Source organism: Crocodylus porosus, unplaced genomic scaffold (genome assembly GCF_001723895.1).
Source record: "Crocodylus porosus isolate Cpor-Errol unplaced genomic scaffold, CroPor_comp1, whole genome shotgun sequence".
Classification (NCBI taxonomy): Eukaryota; Metazoa; Chordata; order Crocodylia; family Crocodylidae; genus Crocodylus; species Crocodylus porosus.
Window position 1 is genome coordinate 65,463,131 of NW_017728948.1, and position 12,998 is coordinate 65,476,128.

The 12,998-nt window shown below is 39.1% G+C and overlaps 1 pseudogene; it reads right to left on the reverse strand.

Annotated features, from left to right (window-relative positions):
- Window positions 1-256: 256 nt before the first annotated feature.
- On the reverse strand, window positions 257-751 carry LOC109321864 (annotated as a pseudogene).
- Between the last annotated feature and the right edge of the window lie 12,247 nt (window positions 752-12,998).

Genomic DNA, 12,998 nt, shown 5'->3' on the forward strand with positions numbered 1-12,998 from the left:
TAACTTCTGAAGAGCCTCATGTGGCTCTGGAGCTTCAGGTTGGCCATCCTGCATCCCAATAGATCACATTTTTCCTGCTATTGGTGAAAAACATATTGTGCAAACTTCATTCATATTGCTGAGCACTTGTGAGTGTTAATTAGAGTGATGTTACAAGTTACCTTTAAACCATTCTAAAGGCACTTAAAATGAGAGTTTCCATGCACTAAAGAATGTTAAACTGTGCTAAATACCTTCTAAGCATCTTAAAGTTATGTCACGTTGGGTAAGGGTTATCTCTGAACTGGGCAATCAGGTTCTTGGTCTGAAAGTCTATGTTTATCAACTTGGGAGCCTCCTTTTCAATGAAGTGATTGTAGATCTTTTTTGCCTTGGACATCAGCTTCTGTGGTAAGTTTGTTTTCTTGAAGTGTTCACGTGCTAGCCAGAAATCAACATTTTTTTCACAGAACTCTGAATTCAAAAAAGATCAGAAGGCTGCAAGACCATATTTATTAGCTAGAAGTTCATCAAAAGCTTCGGAACACAGCTGGGCTTCTTCAGGAGAAGACCTGAAGTAAGCACGTTGTCTTCACTTTTTCTTGGGCTTTGTTTTGCGAGTGGAAGAATTTTGCAGGAAATAGCTCAATCTTGTTTTCGGATCTTTAACAATTGTTCCCTTCATCTTCACTTTCTTCTCCTCTTTGCTCTAGCAGCTGCCAGCAATTCACTCCACTTGTCCACAGTTGTGCTGTAGGGCAAAGAACATCATACTCTACACGCTAAGGGCTCCCTCTTCTTTGCACTGGACAGCAGTTCTGGACAGGTAGAGAGTTCTCATGAATGGATCTGTGTCATCCTGGTGAGAAGTGGCCAGTGGTGTCCCTCAGGGGTCCGTGTTTGGACCAGGGCTTTTCAATATCTTTATCAGTGATTTTGATGTGGGAATGAAAGGCTCACTGGCCAAGTTTGCGAATGATATCAAGTTATGGGGGAGCATGCAGACACAGGCAGACCTGGGCAGGCTGGAGAGTTGGGGGGACTGGAACCAGATGAAGTTCAACACTCAGAAGTGTAAGGTGCTCCATGTGAGGGCAACATACCTACAGCTCGGTGGTGACAATTTGACTTGCACCACAGCCAAAAGGGACCTGGGGTAGTGATCGGACATTGCATGAACATGAACCAGCAGTGCGATGCTGTGGCCAGCAGGGCAAACAACACACTGACATGCATTAACCATTGCATCTCACGCAAAACTAAGGAAGTGATACTTCCACTGTACTCCGCACTGGTGAGATGGCAGCTGGAGTGCTGCGTCCAGTTCTGGGTGCCACACTTCAACAAGGATGCACAAAAACTTGAGAGGGTCCAGAGAAAAGCTGCCTATATGATCAGGGACTTGCAAGGCAAGTTATACAAGGAAAGGCTGAGGGACTTGGGCCTCTTCAGCCTACAGAAGAGGAGGCTGAGAAGGGACTTCATAGTGGCTTACCGCTATATCTGGGGAGTGAATCAAGTACTTGGTGAACAGCTTTTCTCCCAGGCACCCTTGGGGAAGACCAGGAGCAGTGGATACAAACTCCTGGAAGGCCGCTTCAGGCTCAATTCCAGGAAAAACTCCTTCACAGCCAGAGTGTCCAGACTGTGCAATACACTCCCTCCAGTGGTGGTGCAGTCACCTACCCTGGAAATCTTCAAAAAGAAACTGACAGTCACTTTGCTGGATTCACATGACCCCAGTTGTCTTTTCCTGCCTAGTGCAGGGTGACGGGACCTGATGATCTACCAGGTCCTTCCCAGCCCCTTACAATCTATGAACTGTTCTACCTACCTCAAGCTAGGGTCCTGTTAGTCTGCTCCATTAGAAAGACCTACAGAATTAAGGGTTACCCTGATCCAAAGCTCACCAGAATTGATGGTAACACTCCAGTTAATTTCAGTGGCCTTCGAATGAAACTCTTCATTATACAAAACAGTTTTCATCAGAGCAGATACCCATGATAGCTGGTTACAGAAAGATGATTCAAATAATCTATCAATGACTGATTTTTTTCTAATGCTGCCACCTATTTCAATTCAGCTGGTCCCTTTTTTAAATGATAAATAAGCTGTAGCGTAGCTGTGAGAAACCATTGATTACAGGGTATGTTAGCAATAATACCACAGTTAACATCTGATGATTTGTTAGAACAGTGAACACCCTCAGCTTTGCTTTCAGCTATTAATTAACCAACCAGTCATTAACTGCTGCTAACAATTGATTTACAGGGATTTATTGCTTAAATAGCGGGAGGTATTTAAAAGGAAAATAAATTAAAACAAAGAATGGCTGGATCCTTGGGCACAAAAAAGGACTCCTAATATACAGAATAGCTGCTACTGCACTGTAATTACAGAGTGATAAACAGTCATTGGGAAGTACATTTCTTTTCAGCGACAATGACATTATATCTTACGGAAAGAGCCACTCTGTCGGCACTAATTGAATGATCTGAAATGAATGATGTTATCAGAAACTGAACTGAGCCACCTAATTTTATATTTATGGGGTTATCAAAAATGTTTAATCGCAGCTGTGGTCTCTCCAAGATGTATCATGGACACTGTAGCATCCAAAAATGTGATTGTGTGTCAGTAAAGCACATTATCTTAATTATAAAATACAAGTTTTTCTATTGGTGCTGTTTTCCTCTACACTGCAGAACCTGTGAACTTTAGCATAACAGAACACTGCCTTCCAATGACACATCTTTCTTTCAGCTAAGTGTGCATAGAGAGTGGGAACAAAGAGAAGTTATATAATCTTTTGCTCTCAAGTCAACCTACAAATCAATTTTCAGCCCTAACAATGCATAGAAGTATATTTGTAATTCCTCCTCTTACATATGCCAAAATTTTTCAACAAGTTTTATGCTTATGTTTCTCTGCTTGAAAAAAACAGGTGGTACTAAATAGTTAACTATACATAGGCTTGGCAGGATTTGATTTTTTTTTTTTAATAATTTCAATGGATAATATTTATGTTTATTTTTAAGCATTTATTTACATTTTTATTGATTTAAATTACCAGAATTGCATGAAATTAGGAGTGTGGGGGCAGACAATTTATTAGCGACAGTATACTATTAATACAATGCCGTTTAACTTCCTCCCATTACAAATATAATTACTGTAGGACTGCTGCCAGTTGAGTGGCAGAGCTGCCATCCGTCCCAGCTCTGCTCATCGGTAGCTCCCTCATCCACTTTGTCATTTTCTTTCTTTGTTCCCAGTCCCCTGGGGTTTCTGGGAGTTGCAGTTCAAACTACAGCCAGGATGGCTCTGTAGGATTGCTCCCCCTATTGTCACACACTCCATCAGCCATCATTTTTCTTGCATCTCATTTCTATAAATTTAAATTATTAACGATGGAAATATTTTTTCATCAGTCTGTGAGTATGAGGTGAAATTGACACTTATCAACATTTACCAATAAAAATTGAATCCTGCCAAGCCTAAATATACACAGCCAGTTTTTTACAGACATTGATATGTGTACCATTGCCCTCTACTGAAAAGAAGCTGAGTACTCAGCTGTGTATTAGGCCCTATACTTTGGGGGTAGTTAAGATTTTTTTTTATTCATATATGAAGGAAGGATCTGTGATTTTGGAGCATGACCATTTGAGTTCTGTTTCTGCTCATGCAGTGAATTTCTGAGAAGCTATACTGTGAAACTGACCAACAAGAGCTGGACAAGCACTGTAAAAATGGAAAATATACTTGAATTTCTGGCAATTTGATTGATTAATGTCATGTCAGCCTATTGGGTATGCTCTCTGTGAATGTTCTAGCAAATAGATGTTCAACTAGTGAGTTATTTCTTCCCTAGGTGTAAGCATTTATTACTGAAGTGCTCAGAAAAGATTGCCTCAGGTATGACAAAGTTGTCATAAGCGTAATGCTATGAGAACCCATTTGAAGTGGAAGATGGGGAAATGTTTTGATCCATTTCAGGTATACAGCAGGTAAAGCTGGACATCAACACAGTTGCATAAGTTCATGATGTTCATGTCTATAGTAGTTACCTATCTAGAGCATGTTCCTTCCAATTCCCTGCTGAACTGATGATTTTTTTTACTGTATTGCAAATGGAGCTTTTGAGTAGAAGGGGGTGTTGTCAAAGAGTTTCTTCAGTACTGCCTGCTAAAATGGTATTGAGCTTTGTTAGATCAAAGTTGAGTGTATTCTTAAGCACTTGCCCATAGTCCCATAGTGCTTACTCGAATGAGAAAACTGGGATGTCTGGCACTCATGCTATTAGGAAATATTCCTACATCAACATTTTCTTTAAGCTCTAACCACTGGTAGCTGTATAATTTACAGCAGTGGTTGCAGATTTCTACCTAATAAGAAAGGACTAGCCAGAAGAAATAAAATACAGTTTTTTCTTTTCACTGCAGAAAAGGAGTGTGGATAGCTGCAGGGAAGTATATTTATAATGGTAGGGTATTTGGTGGAAAGGAAGGGAATGTTGTATTAAGGGACAATCATGCTGGGAGTTTATATTAAGTATAATTATTTTAATCGCATATGATTTTACTGTATTAATCTGCTATTTGTGTCATGTTTAAACATACGGTATAGGATAGCTGTGTATAATTATCATTCATTACTTGTGGATACAAACAGAAACCTAGATACCAAACTCAGAATCAAATTTAGGGCTCTAAGTCTAAATTTAATAATGGTGTGACAGATTGACCCACATTCGTAGATCCAACAGCTTTCAGGATGAATATTCAAAGTTTAGGATAAAACTTGAAGCTCCTCAAACTTTGAGGTGTTGAGCTTTGGACAATTTATTGATTACAGTGGGCACGTCTACAGGAGATGTTTACTGAGCAGTAGACTAATTAGCTTCACAGTAAATGTCTTGGCATCTCCACATGCACCCCTATTAGGCTGGAGTAAACTAATTTACTCCACAGCAGGATAGTGCTTATAAATATGGTAATAAAATACAAGTACTATCCTGCTATAAACAACTCCACAGTAGTGCATATGTAGAATTCCACTGGCTAGCCCCACGCTGAAGCACCCTCATGCCCCAGCCAGCCCCTCCATGCACGTTGAGCTGGGAGGGGAGCAGCCCCAGGCTGCCAGGCTGATACTCCCCTACCCCACCACCAAGCTATGTTCCCGGGCACACATGCAAATGGCAGTAAGCTCAGGAGTTCATTGCTTTGCATTAACTGCACATGTGGACATGCTCAGTTTTATTCTTGAATTCTGTTTGAAACACAAGTTCTAGGCATGGGAGTTTGTTTGAGGATTATCTTTGTATGTATCTTAAAAGAGTAGTATAATTACAATATCCTAAATTAGACATTTTCCTTTGTCCATTCCCCTGTAATACTTACCTTCACATTTAACTTTTTGTTTGTAAAATAGAAGCATTTTCAAAAAGGTTCCAATAAAAAGTAGTTTTCAGACCACTCGTATGAATTTAAATATTCATAGAATTAACAAGCTTTGGCATGTTCAAGTTTGTAGGTTTTTATACCAGTAGGTGGCGTTCATAATCATTGTGTACAGCTGCAAAATTTAGTAGAATTAAGTTTGATAAGGCCTCTCTTTTGAGCCTACCTAGAATTACAGCAGTGTGAGACTTTGGAATGATCTAGGTATGTGTCTTGATTCAAGAATTTGCAGACGTCTGAGAAAGTGTTTTACTTTAGCCAAACTCTCAACTCTTGTGCCAACTAATGCAGCCCAATAGAAAGTTTATAACTACTATGGTGTAAGCAGAAAAGTGCAGTGCTAGTGAATAAAATGCTCACTGGTATGACTCCCTGATGTATTTGTAATCTTTTGGAACATAATTAGACAGTTCCTAGGTCAGTATATTTCATCTACCCATTAACAAAGGGAAAGTCTTTTTAGAAATATTCCATCTTTTTTTTGGGAATACAAAAGTAATTAACAGGCATCTAAACAATCACAATTTTAGATAGAGAACTGCATTTGTATTATATACATACATACATACGTACAAGCTATTTCTAATAAAGGACTTAGGTGCTGTGAGATCAGACAGTGCAATTCTTTTTAGATTCCTGGACCCTCCTATAGGAGACTAAGGCTGTATCTATACCCATTGCCTAGAGCTCTTTGGGCATTTTTATATGTGCTGTGGGATGTGGTGCTGGGTGCTTTAATTAGTGAGCTGCACTAATTAAAAGCACCTGTGCGTCATGTGCATCAACATTGCCATGCATCCTTGTGCCAAAAAATGGCGGTGGGGCACTTTGAAGTAAAACACATTCGATGAGCGTTAGTTCAAAAGTGCACCGCCACCCTTTTTTCAGCATGGAGATGTGTGGCAATGCTGATACATGTGATGCGGAAGGCTGCCAGCACATGTCAATTTCAACGCTCCAACAGACTCGATTAATCGAGTCTGCTCTGATGCGCTGGATTTCCAGTGCATCAAAGCGCGCTCCACATATATGTATAGGAGCTTACTCTTTCACCGTGCTAGAATCAGATCTCAAGAACAATAGCAGGGGTCTCCCCAGAGCATCTTCAGCATCTTATTTCTGCGTTTCATGTGTGTGGAGTGGAAGTGGGTGAGTGAGGCTTGGTTCTTGGTGGTAGTCCCAAGAGTATCAGGGATGATCCTGATTCATCTCAGAGTGGGAAAATAGCCACAATGAGCAGGGAGAAACTTAAAATCCTGTTCAGTGCCAACCAACTGAGAGCATTGCCATAGGAAATGCAGGGGGGCAGGGCTGTGCTAAATCTCACCTTATATTCTGTATTCAGGGCCACTTGGAGGCATTTTTATTCACAACTTAGATCTCATACCTGAAGGAAGGTACCTATCATCTTTCTTTCAAAGAGCTGGGCAAAGCTTACCTTGGTAAAAAGTGTGTTGTCCTGGTGCTGCTTTCTGCTTTTGCTATAATAGCACAATGGTTAAAGTATTCACCTGAGAAGTAGGAGAAGATGAGAGATCCCTACAGGCAGAGGAAGGAATTGAACAAGGCTCTTCTATGTCCTGTACAAGTGCTTTAACTCATAAGCTGTTGTATTAAAGACACTACCATCACCTTCTTCTCTGGCTCTGCTTTCAGGGAAAGCAGCGACATAACTGCACTTTTTAGGGAGCAGGCTCCTGTGAATGTATGTCTGAGAAAAACCTACGAAACTGAGGTCCTCAAGGGACAGAGGGGAAGTGATGTCTAGTCAAACTTAGGCAAGAGCTAACCACTGAGCTATTCAGCTTTGTCAAAACTTAGATGCTTTTGCACATGTGCAGAAGGAGAACTTTCAGACATCTAGAAAACTTTACAAAAACAAACTGTAGTACTTGGGGAGTTCAGGTGATTCCAGGTTTAGGCAGCAGCTGTGTGGAGGTTTTCAAGATCCCAATTTTTAGCCTTAGGCAACTAAATTCTACCTAAATCCCATTTTAGGTCCATTGCACTCATCTTGCACCTTTGTCTTGGAATAAAAGAACATTTTAGTCATACATGAAAAAATGCTCACCAGAAGACATCCAACTCTATCTTGGTTTTAAAGTATGCTCATCGTCACCCTAACAGTTAACCACCTTTACTAGACTGTCTTCCTGAAAGTCTTAGAGTGTTTAGTGTCTTCATCTATTAACAATATTTTCTTCTAAATGGTACAAAGAGATTTCCATGTGACAAAAAACTTCCATGTAACTTTACATGTGACAAATCTCCAGGTCAGAATGCAAATATACACAGCTAATTTGTGTCTGCAAATACCTGATTGTGTGTAGACATGATTCTTTGGGTAAATGTGGTATCTTTTATTAGACCTACTAAATAGTTGGAAAAATTGTTCTTTGCAAGCTTTTGGGTACAAACAGCCTTCTTCACGTACAGGGAGAGTTTGTTGTTTCTTTGAGTGCTGTCCTGGGTGGAATGGAAGCTAGTCTTCAAAATGCAGGTCTGGGGTTATCAGATGGAAGGCAGGTTATTTGTGCCTTGTGTGCATGCATGGTTATATTTTGCAGGGTGAACAGTGGCATATGCAAATTTTGCAAATGGATTTTAGTTAACTCCAATTCGGAAGCAGATACATGTGGAAGTTTTTAAACTAAATTTAAAGGCGACTTAAATGATGGCGTTTACAAATTAGATATTAGTTGGCTAAGGAATTTGAAGTGTCTGCAAGTATACTAACTTGCACTGTAATTTCATAGGCCATCTAGCTTCTACAGGATATTCCAGCAGAGCTCCTTCACCCTTCAATTTTAGCAGGGAACTACCTGCTTGACCTCAGCCTAAGCTGTTTATATAGGCCAGGCCCTGCCCCCTTCCAGTCAGCTGACTGAACTGCGGTTGCTTTGGCAACCGGCACCTGTACCTTTTCTTAGGAGCAGGCACTTCAGTGCCCTGTCACACTGATCTACATTTCCTGTCTTTACCTGGGGATATGACCCCCTCCAATCGTTGAAATCCATGAAATCAGGATCCAGATTTTAATTTTACTGTTTCAGCTCTTGGGAGGTGCAGAATTAACAGAATAAAAAATGAATGAGTTTGATTGGTGAAGCCTGTGCCTGATGATCATCATATTTTCTCACAACTGTTACCATGGTACTGAAAATAACTGTAGGTTTTAGAGATCTTGGGGACAATGAATGCACCATTTTGGATGATAAGAAACCAAGAAAGAGGCTGGAGAGGAGAAGGCACTATTATATTATTTTTCTGAAAAACCTCTCTCCATCCACCCCAGGCTTTACTAGTGCCACCATTCATTTGCCCACCTAATCCCTGTCTATGATGGTTGGCAGGGGTGGAATTAACTGTAATTGTCTATTTAATACATTTGCTTTTTTGACCAGGTTTTGTTAAACTGGAAAGAAAGTGCCTCCTCCAGACACCCAGACATTTGCTTTTGGCACAGTAGAAACTGAACTGACATTTATCTCATGTCATATTTTTCAAAATATCTAATCAAGATTAATTTGCACCTTACTATTTTTAATCTGAGATATTGCACATGAAAACAATGATGTAGTCAGCAGAAAATTCTAAAATATCCTCAGTTGTTCTTTAATTAGGGCTGGATTTTTTCTTCTTTTCAAATACTGATTTAAGGGACTTGGCATGTGGGAAATAAGTAAACCACCACCAAATTTAACAAAAATGTTAGGAAACTAAGGGATCAGAAAATACATGGAGCACTAGTGTTTGCATGTCTATGAAATCTATGAAATCATTGCAGGTGATTTCTCCGCTCAGACTTGCTCTCAGGTGCATATTATGATGAATACTAGACTATTTTTATTGAGCTGGAATATGAAAAACTGAAGCGAACAGGTCAGTGCTTCAGAAAACCTGATTAATTTCTGAGTTCCTTGTTCAGGTCCTGATCAAGGTGTGAGTTCTGTATAAGTGGTCTCCTGGAACTGGGAAAAAGTCCTGGCAACACAACACAACACTTCACAGCTTGCTTCCTTATTTATTACACAAAGAGCATTTATATCCCAAGGTGTCATTTTTACAGGAATTGAGGCAGCATTTAATCACTTTTAGTCACTGTTTAAAGGCCAGCCAACAATAAAAATAAACACTTTTTGGAATAGGGTCACAAGACCAGATCGTGACCAGCAATATGGCAATCAGTGAGGATTTCTGAGCATTTAAATATAGATTTCCCTCATCCTAATGAATTTACTTTCTGTGGAATTTTCTATGGGGGCAAACTATGGTCTTTGGAATAATTGTCACATAAAGCTAAGGGCTATGAGGCTTCAAGTCAGGGGACAAAATAAATCACTGGCAAAGAAAAAAATACTGTTTTATTAAGTGCGGTTATGCATTTGTTCAGGATATCAGAATTTAACATGCTACTTGTCTAGAAAGTACTAGAAAAGAGCAGAGCTGGAAAAATATTTTTGCCTGCGCTTTATACCAAGATACTGTTACAGGTTCTTTCCCTTTGTCATATTATAGAGCAGTGACTTCCTTTCTGAGTTTATTTGCAAGAATTATTTAGAAGCCTCTTGCTGCTAAGCAATATAGCTGGTACCCAGAACAATAGAGCTGGTGTGGTAATTAGGTACCTTCCTATCCACTGTTCCACACTAAAAATGGCTAGCTGCCCTCCCGCCTCCCCCCAATCATTTCTGATATTTCAGGTAAAATCAGTTAAGAAGCACAGTTTGCTGTTGTAATTGGTTAGAAAAGAGACAAAGCCATTTTCTTTATTAGCTGCCAGTATTTCCCACTGTTCTGCTAAATACGCTGTAGTTTGTATGGCACTTTTTTTTTTGCACAAAATTATATTTTAATTTTTTTGTAAGCATTTCCTAAGAAGAAATACATATTACATGGTCATATAAGGTAATGTTTGCATTTTAGATCAACTTTGAAACACAGGGTTAGAGGCCGAAATAGAGGTGTTTATGAAGCACATATGGAAAAGTGCTGAAGAATTTAATAGGGCTGAAAACAATAGAAACGTATACAAATTCATTTAACAGAATTTAACAGAATGCTATGCTTTTCATAGGTTGTTTTTTTTAAACCCCTATAAAGGGGATATAATTCTCAACATATACAGGATTAAAAAAAAAAAAAGCCCTACAAGAAAAATAAAAGTTAGAATGCAACTGGTCATTTCCACAGCAGAGGGAAGATTTATCCTTCAACATCAGGATGAGTTGGTGATGTGGCAGCTATATCCAGGAACCGTGAAGGAATGAGTGGGAAAAAAGCCTCTTCATTTAAGAAGTATGTTACATCCTGAGATGATATTCTTTGGAGGAGAAATCTTTGCTTGTTGATTGTAGATGAGTGTAGTCTTTTCAGTATTTTCAGTGTTTCAATGTTGTTGGTTGTAGCTGTGTTGGTCCAAGGACATAGGCAGACAAGGTTCTTTGGGTAAATGTGATATCTTTTAGTAGATCAACTGTTTAGTTGGTCTAATAAAAAAATCACATTTACCCAGAGAAACCTGTCTACCTTTTCAATACAGTACTCACAATCTTCATACATAGATTCCTTTCCCAAGATTAAGATCTTTTGGCCCCTGGGGCAGGAAGCTGCTAGGAGCACCTAATGAGTCAAGTAAAGTGTGCAAGTTAAACAAACATGCAATAATCGTGAAAGAAATTAAAGCACTTGGGCCCTGATTCTGAAAAGCACTTAGGTGCATACTTGAGGGCTTTCCTAAAGTGCAGTCTTTGTGAGGTGAAAAAAAGAGACACGAATGTCTGGGTGGCTACATTTAAGGCCTGGATGGAATTGTTTTGAAATGTTGCTGTCTTTTCCTACAGTTCATCACAAATCTCCATAGGAAATCAAGAAAGGAAACTGGGCAACCATGCTGCTCAGTCACAAGGAAATACACAATGAACATAATAAAGCCAGCACCTGCAGGACAATGGAAACAAGAGCGGGGCTATTTTTGCTCAACACGAACAATCATTTGAACTGGTAAGACCTTATCGTGTTCTCTACCCTCCTGCTTCTCCTCCACCTTCCCTTCTTGAATACTGGAATCTTTCCCAAAGAGTAACAGCTTCCCTTTACTCTTGGTAAAGCTGATTAAAATAATAAACTGTTCTTTCATCTCAGAGCAGGTTTGTTTTGAAGGCCCTAATGGCTTCCTTTTAGCACAGTTATTGTTTTGCTATGTTTTATTGATTTGCAGCTCATTCATATTCATTGTCTTGGAACTTGGAGTAGTATTTGTGAGGGAAGGGGCCACTGCCACTTATCAACAGGTAAGTTTCCTTCAATATGATGCAAATGGATGCTGGAAACATTTCTCAGCTCACTTTGTCCTTATGACTGGAATATAAATTAGAATGATGTGAAATGTTTTACCCACAGAAATACACATTTACATCTTATCTGATTTCAGTCAGGATTAGATATTTTTATATATGCCAAGGTCAGGGCTTTATTATTTAATTGTTGAATCTTGATTCTAGTAGCTGAGGACCTCACAATCATGCATGTATTCATCCTAAAAGCACTTCTGTTAGATAGAATAATTATAATATCCTCTTTGTACAAATGAAAACAAATATAAAGTGGAGGTGTATGGCTCATGTGATGGAAGAAAAAGAGGAGAATTACATATTTTGTTTCTCCTCTCTCTACACATGTGCACACACTTCTATTGTATTTCAATGTGTGTGTGAAAAAATAAACAATTACAATTTTACTCTTAATAACAATATTACCCAGTGATAATCCTAGCTGCTAGCAACATGTTTACATATTTAGATGTTCACACTGCAAAACTAAATTGGAAATGTTCTTTTGGAAATGAGTCCTTCTAAGATTGTGAAATATCACCTATGTACTGAAGCAGCAATAAATGGTTCACTACTAACATTTCTCTCTACAGTCTAGTTCATTTGTGTTTAACCTTTTTTCTCCTTTTGTTAAATAACTTATTAGTCACATAAAATCAATATTTTCTTCAGTTCTAGCTATTATCTTAATGCTCAGTGAGATCTGGCTAGAACTGTCACACCAATGTCCTTTCTGGCATTTTAATTTCATTACAGTGACATGTTTACTGTGGTAACACTTTAATCAAAACTGGATACTTTTATAATAGTTAATGTGGTCTAGATTAACCATTTAGTTCTACAATACAATGAGGAAGTTGTTTAACTCACTGCAATTCTTAATCAATTCTTAGCATCCAAATGGGTTTTAAAATCATCTTGGTCATGTTACTACATGGCTGTATTATAATTTGTCTCATCAAGCTATTACAGAATCCATTCCCACACAGGCTGAAACAATCACATCATACTATTTACAGTTATCTACAGCTCTAACATGTAATTGCTACCACTTTTTTTGTGATGTTGGTGACTGGCATGGACAGCTAGAGACCCTCTGGGTAAAAATTCGTGGGGAATTCGGCACAGGGGACACAATGGTGGGAGTCTACTACAGACCTCCCACTCAAAGTCCCGAGCTTGACCAGGAGTTCGCCCGGGAACTGACTGAGGCCGCTTGCTC